This window comes from Eubalaena glacialis, chromosome 2 (genome assembly GCF_028564815.1).
Source record: "Eubalaena glacialis isolate mEubGla1 chromosome 2, mEubGla1.1.hap2.+ XY, whole genome shotgun sequence".
Taxonomy (NCBI): Eukaryota; Metazoa; Chordata; class Mammalia; order Artiodactyla; family Balaenidae; genus Eubalaena; species Eubalaena glacialis.
In genome coordinates, this window is record NC_083717.1 from 33765427 (window position 1) to 33787427 (window position 22001).

At 38.6% G+C, this 22001-nt stretch overlaps 1 protein-coding gene across 5 annotated transcripts in view; it reads left to right on the top strand.

The window, feature by feature from the left end:
- Positions 1–8641: 8641 nt before the first annotated feature.
- Positions 8642–22001, top strand: part of ZFAND6 (zinc finger AN1-type containing 6) — a 74983-nt gene continuing 61623 nt past the window's right edge. For 2 of the 5 annotated variants that reach the window (XM_061181718.1, XM_061181717.1), the window contains exon 1: positions 8647–8824. The gene's annotated coding sequence lies outside the window, so the exon portion shown is untranslated. Of the gene's footprint in view, positions 8825–22001 lie in introns of all 5 variants that reach the window. The other 3 variants (XM_061181721.1, XM_061181719.1, XM_061181716.1) reach the window with 3 other exon arrangements.

Sequence of the window (22001 nt, forward strand, 5' to 3'; positions counted from 1 at the left end):
CAACAATTCGCAAATTGAAAAATGAGAAATATAACTGAGGCTAGAAAACAGCCCAATCATATTAACTCCTAACAAAGGAAGTCAGAAATGGAGCTATTAATAATCAAAACAGCCTTGTAGAGAATGGAAACTGGATAAACACATCACCTTACAAGGATGGTCTTGCCAGCTAGACCAGCATATATGAAATCCAGCCGCTGAAACTATGCCCTGGACAGTGCTGAGATGGGCACTGCCAACGATTGCATCTCTGCCTCTCCTCTGTCTCTGCTTCTATGGTGACCGACTCTCCCCCACTTATAATTGACACATTCTTGTTTCAGATAGGTTAGTGCACTGGAAAAGGCTACATTAACAATGGAAGGCCTGGGGCCACTCTCCCCTTAGCTATGAAGTCCATGGACATAGGTCCATGGTCCACAGATAGGTATAGGAACTCCTTAAAATAATTTTCCTTATACCTAGTTTGCACAGTTTTCTAAGGAGAGAATCCATAGCCTTTATCAGACCCTCAAAGAGGTCCACAAACTAAAAACAATGACTACAACCTTTTAACATTTCTACTATAGTCCTAATGAGTTGGGTTTGCAGTTCAACTCTCAGCACACAATTTTACATCCTAGTGCTTGGAGGCAACCCACATGAGCCCTGGAGTACTCACAGTATAAGCATACACTGGCAAACTTGAAAATCTCAATGAAATAGACCGTTTCCTATAAAAACATGTATTGTCAAAATTGATAAAACATGGAGTGAAAAACCTGACTCCATCAGTAAGTCAAGCAGAGACTGAGAAGGTTATCAAGAATAATATTGGAGGCTTCCCTGGCGGCACAGTGGTTGGGAGTCTGCCTGCCAGTGCAGGGGACACGGGTTCGAGCACTGCTCCGAGAAGATCCCACATGCCGCAGAGCACCTAGGCCCATGCGCCACAACTACTGAGCCTGTGCTCTAGAGCCCACGAGCCACAACTACTGAGCCTGCATGCCACAACTACTGAAGCCCACGCACCTAGAGCCCATGCTCCGCAACAAGAGAAGCCACCACAATGAGAAGCCCGCGCACCACAACGAAGAGTAGCCCCTGCTCGCTGCAACTAGAGAAAGCCCGCACGCGGCAACGAAGACCCAATGCAGCCAATAAATAAATAAATAAATTTATATATTAAAAAAAAACTAACTTTTGGAATTGTCTCTGGGCCCATGGGGCAAGGCTATGGGTATTCCTGCATCTGATTATCTTCACGCAGGTAGAACTTGGGACCTGGAGAGGAGAGGGGAAGGATTCGGTTCAGGGGTAGACTTTAGTCCTCCCAGCTTCCTTGCTGCTGGTAGTAGGGGAGTGTCTGAATACCAGCCCCACCACTGGGCAGAGGAACTACTGCTGGAGAAGAAAGCAAACATGGATAGGACTGCCAAGACGCTGACAGCTGGAGTAACGCAACCAACAGCAAAATGAATAGCAAAGACTCTTCTGCCGATTTGGCTGATGTTCTGGTTTTCTCTCTTTGAGGGTAAGTATCCTTTGGCCTGAGTAAGTCCCCCGGAATTATCATGGAAGGGAGGGTAAGGGAGAAGAACCTTTGCCATAGGTAAATTGGGAGTTTAGAATCATTTAATGTAAGCTCATTTGATATTACTGATGAATTGGGCTATTATCAAGTAGATATAGATAAAGAAACCTAAAATAGAATAGTAGCAGATGTAATTAAACCACATAATGAAATAAAAACTCACCATAGCTACATGAAGTAATGCAAGAAAAATCCAATATAAGTAAATCTACTAATATACTACTTTACAACTGTGGATCAAATCTGAAAATGATCTCAGAAATGATCTTCAAAGATGGGGAAAAGTCAGTCATACAACTCATAGCCATTTCTAATAAAAACTAAATATAAAAATAGAAGTTACTTCCTTAACATCATTTTTTAAAAGGTGTTTATTCCAAATAAATCAGCATTTGTCAGAAACTAGCCCAGAGTGTCATATATTGTCAATATTATTTAATTTCTTTGGAAAATTCTGGCTACAGCAATAAGACATGGAATGTAATAAGCATAAAAACTGGAAAAAAGAGAGAGAAAATACTATTTCATTAATGACAAAAACAACGAAAAAATTAAAAACTATTTTAAAAGATCAATTAAATGGTCAGGTATAAAAGAAATATACAGAATTAAATAGCATTATAATATTATCAATGACCAGTTTGAAAATATAAAAAAAAAATAAAATTTCATCCACAGTATCGACAAAGCATAATACAAGTGAGTTATTAATGACAAATACTATGATCATGTGCATTTCTCCAGACAATGCCAAATGTCCCCCGGGGGACAAAATCATCCCTAGTTTAGAACCATTGTTCTAGATCAAACTATTCTGAGAATAAGAATCACCTGGAGGCTTACTAAAAATACACTCCCAGGCTCCTTCCCTAGAGATTGATTTATTGTGCCCAGATTATGGACTTGCAATCTGAATTTTTTAAATGTTCCAGGATGTGTTATTGGAGGATTTTGAGAACTGCTCCATTAGGAATGTTGGCCCAACAGAGGTTTCGTTAAGGGAAAAACTGACTGAAACCGCCCACCCTGGCCAGGCACCACAGCAACCATTTGCATGAGTTCTCTTAAACAGAAGCTCCTGGTAAGCAACACGGAACTAGCAAGCCACCACCAACTGGAAGAATTCAGGAAAGGTCAAAAGGAGACACCAGTCTGTATGTCCTCCCAACCTCAGAGAAGCTTCCTCGCTGGAATCCATCTTGGCTGAGCAATGCGGGCACCACCAGGAAGGACCCTGAGTCAGAATGATTGGCCAGAGACGACCCGGAAACTAACCCCATCACCATAAAACCGAAGACTGCGAGCCACGTGGCAGAGCAGTACTCCTGGGCTCCCTTACCCCACGGCTTTCCGCCCGGGCGCCCCTTCCCCATAAAGTCTCCTACTTTGTCAGCACGTGTGTCTCCTTGGACGATTCATTTCCGAGTGTTCGACAAGAGCCCGCTCTCGGGCCCTGAAAGGGGTCCCCCTTCCCGCAACAGGTTGACCTGCTCACATTGTGCTTCAGGAAGATCCTTCTGGAGGCAGCTGGAGGATCCACTGGGTGGGCTGTGGAGGATGTAGAGAAGAGAATAGGAGTTGGAGGCTATTGCTTCCATTCAGCTGAGAAATAATACGGGGGGTGTATGCGGCAGTGGGGGTGGGGTACATTTCAGAGATATCTCTAAGGCAGAATCAGTGAAATTTGTGACTAATTAGATGTTGGGGAGGGGAGGACTTAAGAAAAGGGTGAGTCAACATTTAAAACTTTTAAATTTTGATACCGTTAAGCAAGCGAAAGGACAACCCACAAACGGGAGACTATATTTCCAAATTATGTATCTGATAAGGGGCTTGTATTCAGAATATGTAAAGAACACTTACAACCAACATGGGCAAAGGATCTGAGTAGACATTTTTTCAAAGACAATATACAAATGGCCAGCAAGCACATAAAAAGATGCTCAACATCATTAGCCACTAAGAAATGCAAACCAAAACCACAAGATACCACTTCATACTCATAGGGTGGTTATACTCAAGAAGACAGATCAATAATGTGTTGTCAAGGATGTGGAGAAAATGAAACTCACTCATTGCTGATGGGAGTGTACAACGGTATAGCCCCTCTGAAAAGCAGTCTAGTACTTCTTCAAATGGTTAAACATAGAGTTACCATAATTCCACTCTTAGGTATATACTCAAGAGAAATGAAAACATATATCTCCACAAAAACTTGTATACAAACGCTCAGAGTAGCACTATTCATAGGAGGCAAAAAATGGAAACAACTCAAATATCCATGAAGTGATGGATAAATAAATGTGGTATATCCATGTAATGAAATATTACTCAGCAACAAAAAGAAAGTATTGCTACAACATGGATGAACCACGAAAACCTTATGCTAAGTGAAACATGCCAGTCACAAAAGACCATGTATTGTATAACTCCGTATTTATGAAGTGTCTAAAACAGGCAAATCTATAGAGACACAAAATAAGATTAGTGGTTGCCTAGGGTTGGGTGGGGGGTTTGGGGGAAAAAGGGAGTGACTACTAATGGGTAGAGGGTTTCTTTTGGGGTAATAAAATGTTCTAAAAGTGATTATGGGGATATTGGCACAATTCTGTGAATATGATAAAAACTACTGAATTGTACCCTTTTTAAAAATTGAACTATAGTTGTTTACAATATTGTGTTAGGTTCAGGTGTACAGCAAAGTGATTCAGTTATATATATATTTAAAACTTTTCCATTATAGGTTATTACGAGATATTGAATAAAGTTCCCTGTGCTATACAGTAAATCTTTGTTGTTCATCTATTTTATATATAGTCATGTTATCTGTTGATCCCATACTCCTAATTTATCCCTCCCGCTGCTTCCCCTTTGGTAACCATAAATTTGTTTTCTATATCTGAGAGTCTGTTTCTGTTTTGTAAATAAGTTCATTTATATTATTTTTTAGATTCCGCATATAAGTGGTATCATGTAATATTTGTCTTTCTCTGAACTGTATCCTTTGAATGAGTGAACTCTATGGTATATGTATCAAATCTCAACAAAGTAGTTTTAAAAAAATTTTTTTAAAGAAAGGAAAAGGATGAGGTTCTAGCTCTAATAACTGGAAATGAGGTGTCACCATTGGCCAAAATTGGGACCACAGGAGGCAAGAATGTGTTTGGGGGAAGAAAATGAACCTTGGATATATTGAATGCCTCTGAGAACAGACACTGGATACCGTGGTCTGGAGCACAGAAAAGAGGAAGGACTGGAGATAATGATGCAAATTATCGTTTATTGAGCATCTACTAGGTAGGTACCTGTGCTGTAAATGTATTGTTTATGTATACACTGCCAATGAGAAGTGTTATATTAATATAGACACGTCAATGAGAGGGGGCCCTTTAGCTCTCTTACTTCCTGCTGTATCCTGGTAGTTACCAACACAGGCTGGCAGAAAGTCAGCATGCAATGTTCGCTGGATGAGTACAAATGTAGTATCTTTTAACCCACATAACAACCGTTTGAGGTAGGTTTTTGTCCCATTTTACATGATTTGCTTAAGACCACAAAGATAATTAGTGGCAGCGGTCTGTCTGAATTACAAATCACTATGCAATGCTGTCATCTCTCAGTACAGACTTGGAACTAAAGGGAGCAAAAGAGGCCATGTAAACCTAGTTTCTGCAAATTCATACCAAATATACGTGAATACCCAACTGTGTTAGGTGCCAAGGTTAATACAATGATAAACTGGGCAAGAATCTGAATGAAAAGAAATTTAGGATAAAATCCCTAGGAACTTGCTCATATCCTTGCCAGTTCACAAAGCTCTTTCACACATATTATTGCATTAACCACCCCCCACCAAATCCCTAATAAGTAAAATACTATTGCCACTCCCATCAGGCTTTTACCCGCCACCTAAACTATATTCTCCAAGGTGATTTCCATGTTGCTAAATGCAACAGTCAATTCTCAGTCCTCTTCACACTTGAACTATCAGCAGCTTTTGATACTTCCTCCTTAACCCACCTTTTCACTTGGCTTCTAGGACACCAAACTCTTTCTGTTTTCCTCCAACCTCCATGTCCTCCTTCTTGGTCTCCCCTGTGAACTCTCAATGTCAGAACCCCCAGGGCTCAGTCCTTGGTCTTCTTTGTACTCACTTCTTGCTCAGTCTCAAGGCTTTAAGTACCATTTATATGATGATGACTCCCAAACCAATATCTTCCCCTCACCTGAGCCCCAGCTCCAGCGATATACATCCAACTGCCCACCTGACATCTCCGTATAAACATAATCTCGAATGCAACGTGTGCCAAAAGAATCTCCTGATCTCCATCCTGCTCCCTCTTTCAGTTGCACAAGCCAAAAACCTGGATGTTGCCTTTGACTCTTCACTGTCCCCCGCTACGTCCCATCTATCAAGAAATTCTGTTGGCTCTACTGGTCCAAGTCACCGCTCTCTCTCACGTGGATGCAGACAGTATCCTCCTAAAAGTTCCTGCTTCTACCCTGTTTGCCCTGTTAGTCCACTTTCAACATGACAGGAAGAATGGTCCTTTAAAATCTAAGTCAGATCATGTTACTTTTCTGCTCAAAACCATGCACTGGCTCTACAGTAAAAGCCAATGGCCCCCCCAGGCCCTACGTGAGCAGGTCCTCCCTACCTCCCTAACTTCCTCTCCTATTCTCCCCAGCTCACCTGGCTTTAGGAACACCAATTTCCTGGCCGTTCCTGCCTTGGGGCCCATGTTCTAACAGTTCTCTCAGTCTGGAACGCTCTTCTCCCAGGTATTCAGGACTACACCCTCATCTCTTACAATTCTATTCAAACCTCACTTTCTCAATGAAGCCTACCTTGACTGCTCTGTTTAACACTGCAACCCACCCTCCCACATCCTCTACCCTGCTCTACTTTTTCTTCAGTCTATATACCACTTGCCATCTTCTAACTCACAACATAAATACTTATTATGTTTTTTGTGTCTCCCCCATTAGAATGAAAAAATCTATAAAGGTAGTGATCTTTGTTTTGTTTGCTGATGTTTCCCAGACTCATAAAAAATTGAGACCCAGAGAGGTTGAGTATTGCTCAATGTCTCTGAGTAACACGTTTGATTAGGGATCTGAACCCTGGCCAAAATCCTTTTGGCCAAAGTTCTTTTCATATAGTTCTTCTACCCAGTGACAAGAGGGCAGTGAACAGCTGAAAGCACCCCAGGTGGCCCAGGCTGCAAAATTATTCCTAGTACCAGAAGAATCCACCAAACTGTTATAATTCACCATTTCCTCTCCTTATAGTTCTTGTTCTATAATGGCTTCCCATTTCCCACTAAGTAAAGTCAACTACTCAATTTGACTTCGAAGATCTGTAAAATAATTGACCCTAACACTATCTCTAGTCTCCATTATAACCTGATCTCCAGTCCCCATTATCACGGATGATGTCCTTGGGCAAAATCCTCTTTTGTTGCATTAGTCCATTGTTTGTATGTATGTTTTTAAAATTAAATTTGAATGCATTTTAAAACCACATTTTGAATACCTTTAGGCCCTGGGCAAGACCCTCCAGTTTACTACTGTCTCCCTTCTTTGGCTTACACTAGGTGTAACTTCATAGGACACTCCTTACCTTGCTTCTGAAGCATCTGTTTAACACCGCATAACATTTGACATTCTGTTCTTCAAACCCCGCACTGCATCTTCCAGCCTCTTTAGGAGAGCAGGAAAATGCTTCTTTTGGTTCCCAGCAGGCTGGGCCGTATGCACTCTTCAGTGCCAAAAACCAATGCCACCTTCTCCTTGAAAACTTCTTTCTGGCCCCTATCTCTCCTCTATAATTAACTGCTTCTTATCCCAAAGCCCTATTTCAAAACACCTTACCTTTACAGTCAGTCACCTCAAAATCTCTCTCCCCCCAGCGCCACCCGGCTAGGGTGAGAATAGTGAGATACTTAAGCCTAAAATTTAAAGGGGCACCAAAAATCTCAGTAATCAAGATAAATAATATTTTAATTACTATATATTTTTAAAATTAAATTAAATTCATTCACTTTTTTTGGCGGGGCATGTGGGATCTTAGTTCCCCAACCAGGGATCGAACCCTCGCCCCCTGCATTGGAAGAGTGGAATCTTCACCACTGGACCGCCAGGGAAGTCGCTAATACTATATTTTTTAAACATCAAAATTAGGTCCAAAAAAAAGATTCATGAACAAAACATCAAATATAAAATTAAAGAGGATCCTCAGGACTCGGTCCGCCTCCTACCTGCCGGCCCCATCCGAACCCCTCTTTCACGGTAGGACTGAATATCCTCGAACTCCGATCTTGTACTTCTTGAACTGCATGTGAGCCCGAAGGCCGAAAAACTGCGGGGGAGCCATTCTCACCACCCCACGCCCCAGCGCAGTAGCGCGGCCTGCTCCACTCAGCCGGGAAGCGGACACGCTCTTCTGGAAACTCTGGGAGCCGGGTACCTGTGGGGGCGTGTGTGTCGGTGCATATATATGTGTGTGTGTGGCACACGTGTGCACGCGCGCTTCTCTTCTTCCTTCTCTTTCCAAGCCACGGCTCAGGGCGGGGCAGAGTACTGCCTTCGAGTACGCCCCCAGACCCTGGACTTTGCGCTTGCAAAGATGGAGTGGGGGCACGAGGTTGCACGTGGGGAGAGCTCGTAATTCCTCTTGCACAACTGGCAGGTGGAGCGCAACTCTTTCTGGCGCCTCAGTCCGGGACAGGAACATGGGACTCCCTTCGAGGTAGCAGAGGGACCTGAACCTATCTGCCCCCGACCCATCACATCCCCTCGAAACCCCTCGAAACGTCCTCCCGCCGCCGGGAAAAGGCCCCCAGGGAGAACGGAGGAAGGAACAGTGGAGGCGGAGAGGGCGGAGGAGCGTCTCCCCTCGCTCCGCCCCGCCTCTTCTCTGGGCCGTAGCCAATCGCTGCGCGCTCCGAGCCCTGGCCCCGCCCCTCACCACCAGCTCCCGCCTGCGGCTCCGCCCCGGCCGGTGATAATTAGGCTGCGGGCGGGGGGTGCCGCGTCAGCGGTAGGAGTCGGCCAATCCTGGAGCTCTCCCCCGCGGCCGCGTCACAGGCCGAACAACCAAACAGAAAAGTTTAATAAACAGCAGGCGGAGGGGCTGGTGGCGGCGGCCGGGCCGGGGCGAGCAGCGGTTCGGTGGCCTCACCTGTCCCCACTCACCGGCGGCGACCGGCGGCGGCGGGCAGCGCGTCAGGCGGAGAGAGCCGCCGCCAGGTGAGGACCGCGGCCCACAGGGCCCTGGCGGCCCGGCGCCACCCCTCCCTCTCTCACTCCCTTCCCCCACTCGGCTGAGGCTGAGGCGAGGCCCGCCCCCGGCTCTTCCCGGCCCGGGGGAGCCGGAAGCGGAGGGCGGCCGGCGGGCGCAGCAGGTGGTGGGCCGGCCGCTCGCTCGCGGGCCCGGGCCGGGCGTTTGCTGAGGGGCGAGGGGATTCCCGGCCCCGGGGGCAGGGGCCGGGGCGCAGCGGGCCCCCTCGGGCGCGCGCCCGGCGCTCGCGGTCCGGGGCTTCCCGCCGGGGACGGGGGCTGGCGCGCAGAGGTCGAATTCCCACTCCCTGCGGGCCTCGGGGGCCGCTGCGCTCGCCGCTCGCACCCGGTGCCAAGCAGTTGGTGGGTGAGGGGTCGGAGGGACCCCGGGCACCCTCGGGCGCGTCCCTGTCACCAGCCCTGGTCAAGTTCCCCGCCCCGCGGCTCCGAGCCTGAGTCCTTTTTGGAATGTTTTCCACCTGCGGTGTTTTCAGAAGCCGGCGAGGGGGAAAGTCTAGCAAGTCGGACTAGAAAAGGGGATTGGGGTCGGTTTCTTTTTCCTCTGCTGCTGTTTGGTGGACTCAGGATTTCTGAGTTTTCCTCTCAAATAGTATTTTCAAGTTGCCGTCTAGCTACGTAAACAAGTACAGCAGAATATTGTGTTTGAAATAATTTTAACTTTACGTTGAAAGCTTGTGCTAAACCACACGATTAAGGTGCTCTGATGATTTATCTTCACAGCTAGAAGGTCGTTCAACATTGTGAAGAAGTTAAGGGGGGTTACACACAGACCATTTATGTTTAAAGTTGTTTGGCGGTAAAAACTGGTTAGTTTTTAATGGTTTAATGCTCCGATAAAGAGATTTAAAGTCCTCTTGCAGATTAAATTCGGAATGTGACTTTTTAATGTAAAATCCCATACACTTTTAAGGTTAGTTATGTAATATTTATATTGCCAATTTTAGGACACTTGCCAAGTTTCCCATAGTCTAGGGCTTCAAGGGAAAATGTTCTCTTTCTGCAAAATTCCCAAACAGGTTGTCTTTTAACTTTTTTTCTTTAACGTTTTAAAACACATTTAATGAGACAGGGATCGCAAAGGTGTACATGAGGAGTATTTAGGGGTTGTTGGATTATTATCTTGATTGTAGTGATAATTTCCTGTGCCACAACAGATCACATTTTACACTTTAAAGTATGTGCAGTTTACTGTATGTCACTTATACCTCCATAAAGCGCTTTTTTAAAAAGCCAAGTATTCAAAGTATAATTGATACCACAAAAGTATGAATACACACAATACGGTATAAAGAGATAAAATATAATAAAAATCCACGATTTGCACCCGCAAACCAATAACTGGAACATTACCAAAACTTGCATATGTTTATGAGTTTCTTACCTGTCTTGTACCTCTGCCTCTCCTTACTGAGGTAATCATTTCAGTTTAGTGGATTTTGTTTACCATTCTGTTTCGTTTTTTAGAAAGTTTCATCACATAACGTTTGTGTGCTCAGTGTGTTTAGTTTGCTTTTCTTTTGAGCTTTATAAAAGTAGTATGCGACTGTAGTTCAGTTCTTTCATTGCTGTACAATATTGTGTTAATCTTCCGTAACTAATGGGCCTTCAGATTATGTTTTTGATTTTGCTTTGCTGTCAACAGCTGTGGTTTATGAACATTTCTTGTTTCCTGGCTCCTGGTGCACAAGTGTGAGTTTCTTTAGAGTAAATGTAGATTTCATTGGGAAGTTTTAGGTAGTCAGGAGTAAAATAGATTGAAATACTAGAAATAAAATAAATGAAAAACTTTAGGATTCTCTTTTATGCTTTAATGGAAGATTCATATCCGTAGTGGTTGGTTCACAGTTTTTGAACATTTGCATGAGAAACCAGGATTCCTGTTAATCTGTATACAATGAATCTTTTCCTTGGAAATCCTGTGGTAAGAAGTCTGGCACTATTTGATACCTCCATTTTCAGTGCAAAATGTAAACATAGTAGAAAAAACACTTGATTGGGTATAAAATAAATCACTCTGTGTTCCTCCTTCCCCCTTTGTAGTCTCTGGCAAGTTACTTAAAACTTCTCTTGTGCCTTAGTATACTCATGTAAAAGAAACCTGTCCTAAGTTTATCCTTTCAGTTATGCAGACTTTAGTTAAGGGAAGCACATATCAAATGGCAGAGCCTTTAAGGAAAAGGATTAGGGCCAAAGTGTTATTCTCTGGAATTACATTGAGTGTGTCCTTGGGAACATTTTTGGAGAAAGCTGTGTGGTGAGTATTTACCAGGATATGTTAACCACACATTTAAGTACTTTTTATTTCCTTTGCCTCAGATTTGGGAGTGCTTTTATTTATCATGCAAACAGCAATGCAAAGACAAATTAGGGAGCAGGATTAACTTCCTGAAAACGGTGTGTGTGTAAGTAATATAAGGTTATGTATATCTTTGAATAAGCTGTTTTTTATTTAAAGGCATGAGAGATGGGGGGGGGTGTGTGTGTTTTAAACAGTGTATGCAGCCTGCAGACAAATGTCAGGATGCTTTGTTTTGATAGGGCTATTTTATCGTGTTAAAAAAAAAAAAACTCACTTTTGTATTTGATTATAAGGGCATTTTTTTTTCAAACTTTCAGAAAAGTTACAAAGAATAAATAATCATTAACATTTTGGCAGGTATACCCCCAGTCTTTCTGTTTTTGTGTATTCTTCATATCCTAAACAACTAAATGTTGAATTGTAAACAGTACTAGACTGCTTCTATCTTCAAAACTTATGCCAAATATGATCCATCTCAACATCTTTGTTGTACAAAAGATGGTGGTAGTAGTCACCTAACTGGTATCTTTGCTTCAACATTCTCTCCCCTACCGTCTACTTGCTTTTCCTGTGCAGAACAATCATTTAAATGTATAAATTAGATTATGTTATTCCCAGACTCAAAACCCTCCACAACTTTTCAGTACAAAATAAATTCAAACTTTTTTATACCCTAGACCAGCAATGTCCAATGGAAATATAATAGGAGTTACAAATGCGAGCCACATAAGAAATTTAAAATTTTCTGAGAGCCACATTTACAAAAAAAAGGGAGAGAAACAGGTGAAATATTTTTTAACCCAAAAATATTATGATTCAACAGGTAATCAGTATAAGAAATTATTAATGGGGTATTTTACTTATCTTTTTTCAGACTGTCTTCGCAATTCGTTGTGTATTTTCCACTTCAGGTACTTTTTAGGCTGGCCTTGGTTGTGGCTACAGATTGGACGGTGCTGCTCGAGACTGTCAGGCCTGCCAGCTTCATACACTTATCTCCTGCCACTCTCCCCTGACTCATGTACCCCCAGTAATACTGGTCTTTTTGGGGGTTCATGAGCATGCCAAGCTTAGTTCTCTTAAAATTGTTGTTCCTTCTGCCTGGAACACTCAATCGTGTTTTGCTCAAAAGTCACTCCTTTTGAGATGCCTTCTCAGACCACTTTCCCTGACGACTCTGTTACCCTTCTTCGTTTCCTTTTAGAACCTAACATCTGAAATGATTTATTTGGTTATTGTCTGTATCCCCTGCTTGAATGTAAACTGCTGGGGGGCACAGGATTTCTTCATGTTTATCATTAGGTCCCCATATATTAAAAATATAATTTTTAAAAGGTGCATACCATTTCATCTTATGAAAGTACTGTAATTTAACTAGGCACCTGTTGTGTATAACCTGTTACTTTATCCCATTTTCACTGTTATAATGTGGTGAAGAACATCTTAAGAGCTAAATCTTGCTATGTATTTCGCATTCCTTTAGGATTCAGCCTGTCTTAAAATTGCTGAAAGGATATGAACATTTTTTGTCTTTTCATAAATACTGACAAATCTTGTCTTAAAAGGTTGACTAACATTATAGTATAAAGTTGACCAAACCTGTGTAAAGTTTGACTGAAAATATGAGAGAATACACATTTCCTCCATATCTTTACCAAGAAATAGTATTTTCTTTCCTTCTTTCCCTTTCCATAAGATTTATTATTTATTTCTTAGATTAATTAATTATGATAATGAGTAGAGATATAGGTGTTGGACATCTAGTTTGTCTTTGGCTCATTTGGGGTGGTGTTTTATATTTGCGATACCCTTTTTAGCCTTTTATATATTTAGGATAGCCACCCTTTGACACATACTACAAACATTTTCCCTGGCTCTTCATTAGCCTTCCATTTGTTTACGATATTTTTTTTTTAATAATGTAGAAGAGTTTTTACCTTTTAAGAAGTTTAGGTTAATACTTTCTTTTTATATTTAGCTTCTACTTTCATATTTAATGGATTCTCCTACCCAGATAACTGTTTTCTTCTAGTTTTTTTGTGGTTTCATTTTTCACATCTATCTCTTTTCTGTTCATCCAGGATTTATTTTGACATAACATGTGAAGTGAAATAATTGTCCTTATTTTTTGCTAGTTGGACATTGTGCTAAGTGCTGAGGATACAATGATGAAAATGATACAGGATCTTTGCTCTCATGGAGTTTACAGTCTGTTGGAAAAGCTAGGCTATTAACAAACCAATGAGTAAACAGTTTTCAGATTTTGACAAGTGCTGGGAAGGAAAGAAATAGGGTGTGTTGATAGAGATTAGAAGGTGCTAGTTGGATGTCCTGAGAATATAATGTTTAAAGTTAGTGGTGATACTAAAGTGTGTTTGGGGAGTTTTCTTAGCTTCCCCAGTCTGTCAGAACATTAAAAAAATAATGACACACTGAACTTTTTCTGTAAAATTTTTTTGTAAAAATTGCCTTGCAGACAGCTTCAAACCCCACCCTACCCCCTCCACCCCATATCTTCCAATTGGATTACTGCCTTAACGCTTGTCCTGTATAGAAAATTTGGAACTGTGATTCTGAGTTCTAAGATCAGGAAAGTGCTGGGGGAAGTTTCCCAAGTAAAGGGAACTGCTAGCACAAAGGGGACGAAAAGTACCTGGCTTGATGTAGGATTTGACCGAGATTGGAATGACTGGAGTTTACTGAGTGAAGAGAGTGGGACAGACTTTATTGCAAGACTTATTATTTCCAAGTGGTAAGGCTGCTTCCACTTCGCTGCCACCTTCCTCTCCTATTTATATTCCATGATCCAAATCAGTCGCCTGCAAATAACTTTGTTTTGCTCCTTGATACTTTCCTTCATTATTTCTACTGTATTTTCACTTTTTTCCCATTCAGGATCTTTGCATATGCTGTCCCCATTTGCTTGATTGTGATTTCCTTGATGAATTAATCCTTAATGCTGGCAAAAGAGGTTAAGTTCTTCTGTTGGCTGTATTTACTCTTTTCACATTGGACACATGTGCTTTGTTTTAGCATCTTTTTCTTCTAAAGCTGTGCTTTCCAATCTGGTAGTTACTAGCCATTTGTGGCTATTTATTATTAACTAAAATTAAATAATATAAAAAAATTCATATCCTCAGGCTTACTAGTCACATTTCAGGTGCTCGGTAACCACATGTGACTAGTGGCTATTATAATGGACAGCAGAGATAAAGAGTCTTTTACAACAATGAAAATTTATCTTAATTTATAAGTAATCATGTGGCTAATAGCTACGGTATTTTATTTAAGTAGCCACATCTGGCTATTGAAATATGGCAAGTCTGAATTGAGATGTGCTGTAAGTATGAAATAAGAACTTGATTTCTAGCACATAAAAGGGAAAAGAGCTCAATTTTTAAAATATTGATTACATATTGAAGTAATGCTTCATTACTTTAAAAATGCTTTTACATGTTTTGTGTTAAATAAAATATTACATTTAATTTAACTTTATTGAAATGTTTTAGCGTGGCCACTAGAAAATGGAAAATAGTATGTGGCTCGCATTGTTTTTTTGCTGGACAGCACTGGTCTAACTCTAGACTGTAAGTTTCTACAATGGAGAGACAGTTCACCATGGCATCCACAGCAGCTAGTGGTGCCCAGCATATAGTAGGTGTTCAAAAAGTTTGATGAATGAATAAACTTTTAAATAGATAGAGAATGCTCCCTATTCAACTTGTGCTTTTTAAAATTGTTGGTTTTCTTCATGACTAAAATTAAAAGTGTTTTCCTGTGACTTGAGAAAAGAAGCTTTTCTTTTGATAGCTATATAAAAATTATCCTTATGAAGTAATTGCTATGCATCATTCGTCTTTTGGGTTTTTTGGGTTTTTCTGTTTTTTTTTTTCCTGGCTTAGGCTGCTAAAGAAAGGGGAATTTAAAGTCTGCCAATCTGTTTTCTTTCATTTTTCTATATCTAGCAGTTTACTTAGATGATCTATTGCGTGTTATTTGGCACATGAAAATTTATGACTATTAAATCTAAATAATTGAGGGTTATGAATGCTTTTTCCTTTACTTATACTTCGGTCTCAATATTATGATCTCTGTTCCTTTTTAATTTACATTTATTGGTGACCTTGTTTATTCCTTTAGACTTAAAGCAATGTACTGTCTTATAGAAAGACATCTTTTCTATCAGCTTGGTTTATGCTTTCTTATCTGTTTATTTTCTTAATGTTTCCTTTGTGTTTAGTATTTTGCTGAATGGGCCATCACCACCCTCCTTCTCTCCCCGATTCTCACCTTGTATTTTTTTCCCTTAATGAGTTAGAAGATAGTCATCAGGAGTTGCAAACTCAAATACATACCTCACTTTTGTAGACACCATGTATTTGTCAGGGAAATATTTAATTTTTTTTTCCTCCGTTAGTTGGTGTTTTTCAGACTTTATCCTTAGTGACCCTAGTCATGTTTTTGCTGTCAGGGCGGTCCTTTCACCTACTACTGCCTTAACTACCTGTATTTATATTTTATATTTTATATTATATATAAAATATATTTTATATTATACCTGTAATTATATTCATATAGCACCCAGGGATACTACTGCCAAGGATTAATTTCTGTTGTAGGAAGAATAGTTTGAGCTATTCTCAGTGCTTAAAAATTCTATGGAAGTTTTCACCCTGCTCTGTATGTACCAAAAGTTGTTCCTAATAGTCTAGGTATTGATTCTTTATGTAGCGTCTTTTTAATCAAAAGTGAAATGAGACCAAGTTGTTCAGTGGCTTGTGCTCTTCTAAATTGTTTTCAGTTGATAGGCTTGGGAAAACCTCTGAACTCCCACAAAGAATATACAATACGTCCTTTGAATACTTGATGTTCAAAAAGTGGTATTGTCACATACAATCTGGGAGCCTTGAAGCTTTTGCAGCCTCCCTGTTCCTATGAAGCAATATTGTTTTCAAATAATCTCAGTTGTGGTAATGCTTTTTTTTTGGTAATGCTTTCTTTTCATTTATTTTTGCTGTTGTTTTCTTCTACTATGGATTTATAAGAGGAATAAAATACCCTTAATTTTAACCTGTAAGCCACCTAAAATGATTCAACTTGAAGTTCTTTCAAGTAGATCCTGGAGATCTTTGAACAATCTGGAATAGCTAAGTCTATATTTCTCTTTTCTGTTGGTTATAGATTGAGAGTGGTTTTAAATTAGTATGTTCTATGCGTTTGTTTTACACAGATAATTAACTTCGATGTGAAAAATTAGTGTTAGAACAAAGGTTCATTTGGTTCCCATAACTGTCTACTAATTTTATGCTTGGCAAATTTTAAGATTAAAATGTTTGCCATCATTTTTCTATAACCCTGTAAAATTTTGGCCATCTAAAACTTGTTTTATGATTAACTCAAGTTCTATGCGGTAACTCAAATTATGTATTTTTTCTGTTGTTTGTTCCTGTACCTCTTCGGCTTCCAGTGTCCTTTTGCAAGTGTTCACACAGTGGGAAGAAAACCTGAACTTGACTCGTGAAGTACTGGGCATTCACAGCCATGAATCCTTGCAAAGGATTTTGGGACTAGACCTCTGTGAATTGGTTCTTTCAATTTGTCCACTTAAAAGGCATAATAGATTATGCAGCTGTTTGGGCTTCTGCAGGGTATTACTCCATATTCATGTCTAGTTGCAATTATGTGAATTTTCAGTTTCTTACAAAGACTTCTCTTTGTATTCAAAACAAGTTTGTTGGCTTTATGTTGTTCTAATATATGAATTTTCTTTGAGGAAAAATGCTTGAAAGGTTTTTAACTTAGAAAACTAAATTCAAATTAAAAATTATATAAACTTACTGAATATATTTTAAGAAGGAGCTACGCTAATTTGCTTTAATTTTGAATCTGTTTTTATAAATCAGTCAATTTTTGGTAGAGGTGAATATTATTTAAATGTCATTCAATCAGATAATGATTAATGTCAGAGTAATAGTTAATGGGTCAAGCTCCTAAAAACATACACAGTTTTAATTAAAATAAACATAATAAAATACAGCAAATTTAGTAATGTACAAAGTGACTGTAGGTCTTTTTTGTTGAAAAATCAGAATCTCTGTAGTAAAAATAACATTTAACGTAACTTACTATTTTAAGAGGCGTATGTATACCCTTCAGCTGTACCTTAGGATTTCCATGCCACGTTAAAGTAATACTTAAGTAGGGTGCAAAGTAGTGTCCACCCATCTCTTAAAAAAATAATAATAATTTTTTAAAAAAACAACTTAAACCATCCCAAACTTTATACCTGAACATGTTCATTAGAACAAGTTGCCTTCTCCTTTTATAGATATCCGTTTGCAGTGGATAAGCATTATCCTTGCAAAAACTCGCAACGTCAGACCTGTAAATGTGGTAATATAGAAATAATGTTTCTGCCTCATTTTTCTTCAGTTGCAAGTAGAATTATCAGTCTGATGTCACTGAAAATTTCACTCTATTCTTGTGATACTGAGAACGTAAGTATCAGTGAATTTGATAGCTTAGAAATGAAATTTTTGCGTTCAGTGTTTTAATGCTATGTATTTTCACTCAAGATGTGGTTTTATGTTTTAGTCTTAGAGAAAAGACTGTTTTGTTCTTATTAGCAAAATTTTGCAATGGATTTTCTGTTGCCGTTTTAAAATTTTCATACAAAATGTGAACTGTATTGAGAAAGGAGTCTTGTCTTTATAAAGCATAACTTCATCTTCAGGCTCTGTAAAAAATATCAAATGATGTAGCTTAAAAGCATTGTATTTTAAACAGTTGGTCGCTGAACTGCAAATTAATGCTGCTTCTGTGAGATTTTCATTTCTGTTACTTGGTTTATTTATTTTTTACCTAGACAAAAGAGTAAGCAAATAGTATGTGATGGGAAAACTGAAACATTACCTACTGTTCCTTTAAGAAACCAGCTTATCCAGGGGGTTTTAGAGTGTTTACCTAACCTGCTAGCAAGGAAAAGTTCTTTAAAATAATGGATATTAGCCGTATCCAATCACAATTATCAGTTTCACTAACAGGGAGGAGATTTTACTCTTCAGCCACTAAAATTGGAGAAGGTGGAGCTTGGTATTCAGGTTTGGTTGCTTTGGAGTACAGCTTCAAGTGAAGTTAATCTGAGGTGAAGCAAACAGAAAATTGTGGAGGTTTTGTTGGTAGGATTTTTGTTCTAATCTTTTAATGATCCTTTATTTTACACTTTTGCTCCTTTATGCCTCTGTGTATGTCAGGTTTTGTCATTGTTGCTATTTTCTGATGCAAACTGAACATTAAAATTAAGCAGGGAAGCAGAACAAAAGGGCTGTATGGACAGGAAATAGGTGTTCAGAGAAGCAAACTTGACTTTCTTTATCATTACTTTTAGTTCAGAATTTAAGTGTCATTAAAAAATACTTGAATAAAAATCATCTCCAGTAACAGGCTTTTCTCTTGGATTGGGTGTTTGAGGAGTCATTTGTCAGTTTTTGTAAATGACATCTTGAGGAGGTCTATTTGATATGTCATTTTCCTTAAACTTAAGATGTTATTAAGTTGCTAAAAGACAGATATATGTGGTACGGTTAAGTTGGTCCTTTTTAAAGAATTGAAATGCCAGCTGTTTAATTTTTTTTTTAATCCCCCAGTATACCTCCCCTTTTTTAAAACTTCAGTATACTTTAAATCTAGCAATATTGTTGGCATTTTTAATATGCTTATAATTTTAGTTTTGTTTTTTAAAAGATCATGGATTCATTTTATATAGAACAAGGTAAAACTTTCTCCTTCGTTCAAACTTCATTTCTTTCAAAGGTGGACGTAAAGTAATTGACACCCTTTTGAAACAGGAAATGGATGGATTTCTATTTTTCAGAGGTATAGGTAGACTACCAAAACTTAAAAAAAAGTATTTATGAATCTATTGACATTTCTTAACTTATGAAATAATTGTAGTATGTTTCAGTACCAGAAGTTTCCTTTAGAGGCTCTTGTCTTTATATTGTTGCTCTTTGATCGCATAGAAATTAAGGTATAGAATAATTTGAATAATCAGTATACATGTATTTGCTATGCTGCTTCTTCCAGATCATGCAAAAGTTTTTAAATTAATGCTTTTCTGCTCTATCTATTGCATAAGCAATACTATAGTAATAATAAAATCAAGAAAAGTCACCCAGATATCCACAAGAAGATCATTGTGAGGTGGTCTTATTTTTTTCCCCCTCTTCTATTCGGCACCTTACCATATTATATTTTCCCCCTCATTGTAAATAAAGGCAGTTTTATGTTTTTTTCATTAAATTATATCATCTATTATTAAAATTGTTTTCATTTCATTTGCTATATAATTCTCTTAGGTTAATGGGACCTTAATTTACCTAGTCTTTTACCTGTTTTACGTTTAGATTGTTCCTAATTTTTCACCATTTTAAACGGTATTGCGTTGAACAAACCTCTTTGTGTAAATTTTAGAATACTTTTCTCTTTATTTCTTTTGGAAAAATCCCCTGGAGTGGGCTTACCTAGATCAAAGGATATAAACACTTCAGTAGCCAAATTGCCTTTTGAAAAGGTTATTCCAATTTATATTGCCACCGGAAGAATGTGCTTCAAAATTTCTCTAATGGGTAGCCCCTTAAGTGTTCTCATTAAAGTGTGCCTCTGAAGCTCTCTGACTTGTTGATTAGCTTTTGCCTAAACTAATAGCCTATTTTAAATTCCATTTTCTAAGATGTAGATGGATCTAATTCCATTTTCTAAGATGTAGATGGATCTAAATCCATTCAGCTGAAGGAAATTGGGAGAATTTTTACCAACTTAAGTGAGCAATTATATTTTTGTTGGTTATATTGTATGTATTGCTTCATTTAAGTAGAGGGCTTAATGTTTTACATTGGCATTGTTGTTCACGCCAGCTTTCCTCAGTACATGTTTCTTTGGTAAGCACATACCAGAAGAAGTATTTTCTTTTAAGAAAGTACATCAGAAACATTTTTTGAGAGGGGGCGGTAGTATTTGACTTAACTCTGAACAGGTATGAATAGCACATTTCTGATTTTTAAGTATAATATAGAAACAATTAGTATGTATAGATCTAGGTTTTAAAATGATATATTACACCTTTCCAGTATTTCACAGGCTTTCAATTGAAGGCAAGATGACTACACACACGTAGTGTGTTACTTGTCCTATGTTGTTTCCGTTTGTCTTTAAGAGCATTCTCCGTTTGGCAATAACTTCTGCATTATGTATATACTCTTGCCAGCTAGTCTGTTAAATAGAATAGGCTATAACTGTTCAGGATAGGAACTTGTTAACTAATGCACCAGAATAAACTTAAAAAGTTGTTTTAAAGCAAAATTCTGTAAGACGTTTAAAAATTCTAATTTTAATTTATAAATGGGAGCTAGTGTTAAGTCATGGGTTAAGCTCTAACTCACTGATGGAACCAGTAGTTGAGCATGTATGTATAATCTTGAATTAAATAGTCTAGCTCATTTTGAAGTTTAAGTAATTTATTTTCTGTAAATTTTTGCTGATAAATTTAGTATCTCTAACTTTCAGAGCTAACGTTGGTATGTTGGTCACTGTGTTTGTTTCAGGGGGAAGTTTTTTTTTTTTTTTTTTTTTTCTTTTAATGCTTGTTTTGTTTTTCATGACTTTTCGTAACATTTGGAATGGAAGAGAAAAAACTTACAACTAATCACTTTTAATTAATGAAATAATTGTTGCAGAATACATTTTCTCTGCATTTAAATTTGCTAGATGTGTCAGAATTTTATACAGATAATCTAAATACTTTATTCATGAGTAGAACAATTGTTTGAGTTTCACCTGAATATTTAAAATTTATGTTGGTGCTTAAATATTTATATCATATTTCCTTTGTTCTGAATTTGAGAAGATGTATTTAATTTTCTTCTTAACAGATTCATCTTATTGCTGCCAGATAGAGATGAAGGTACTTGTAAATATAACAATTTTAGTGAAAGTCATTCAAATTTGACTGTAGATTACATTTTGATGGGTACCCAACATAAAGGTTTACCTACTCCTCTAGTACTCTGGTAACATTAGAACCTTGAGAACAGATAATCTTTAATTGTTTCTCTACTGTACTGGTCTCTGGTTGCAGAACTAGGGAGTATCCTTTTTAGTACACTGGTTTCATTCGTAGTGTAGAAGCCAGTTTTCTAGAGGGAGAAGAATCTCTAAATGACCTAATATTGAGGCAAGATAACAATGGTGATAGCTCTATTTTATTCTTTCAGAATGGAGAAAAAAGGTGATCTAGAGGGGGGATATTAAATGCATTCAAAGTCTCTATTGTTCGTCTCCATTCAAGGGGAATACAGTGATTTTTCATTTTCTTAATGACATAAGGAAAAAGGTTAAGGGGCAGCAAGTTGGTAAAACTTGAAAGAGCCTAGAAACCGTGGCTTAGTAATTACAAGGTCTCTTTGTTCTGTGTAATAGGGGGACTTTACAGTTCTGCAGTGTTTTTCCTGTATGGCTTCTTTATAAAAGTAGGTAAATGTTTTAGGAGGGTTTTTTGTTTTTGTTTTTAAATAACTTAGGAATGCTTATTTATTAACTGATGTGTATATTAACCTGTTTGGCTGAATCTGATTTTCTGCATTTGTATGTCATTAGGAAAAAAAAAGAACTCAAAACATTATTGTGGCTAGTAATGTTATGGTAGAAGGGAACAGATCCATCTATCTCTCTATACCTTTTTTTTCCCTCCCCAAATAAGCATCTTGGGTACTTCCCCTACTCCCATGTTTTTTGTTTGTTTGTTTTGTTTTTTGGTCAGTACTTGATTTC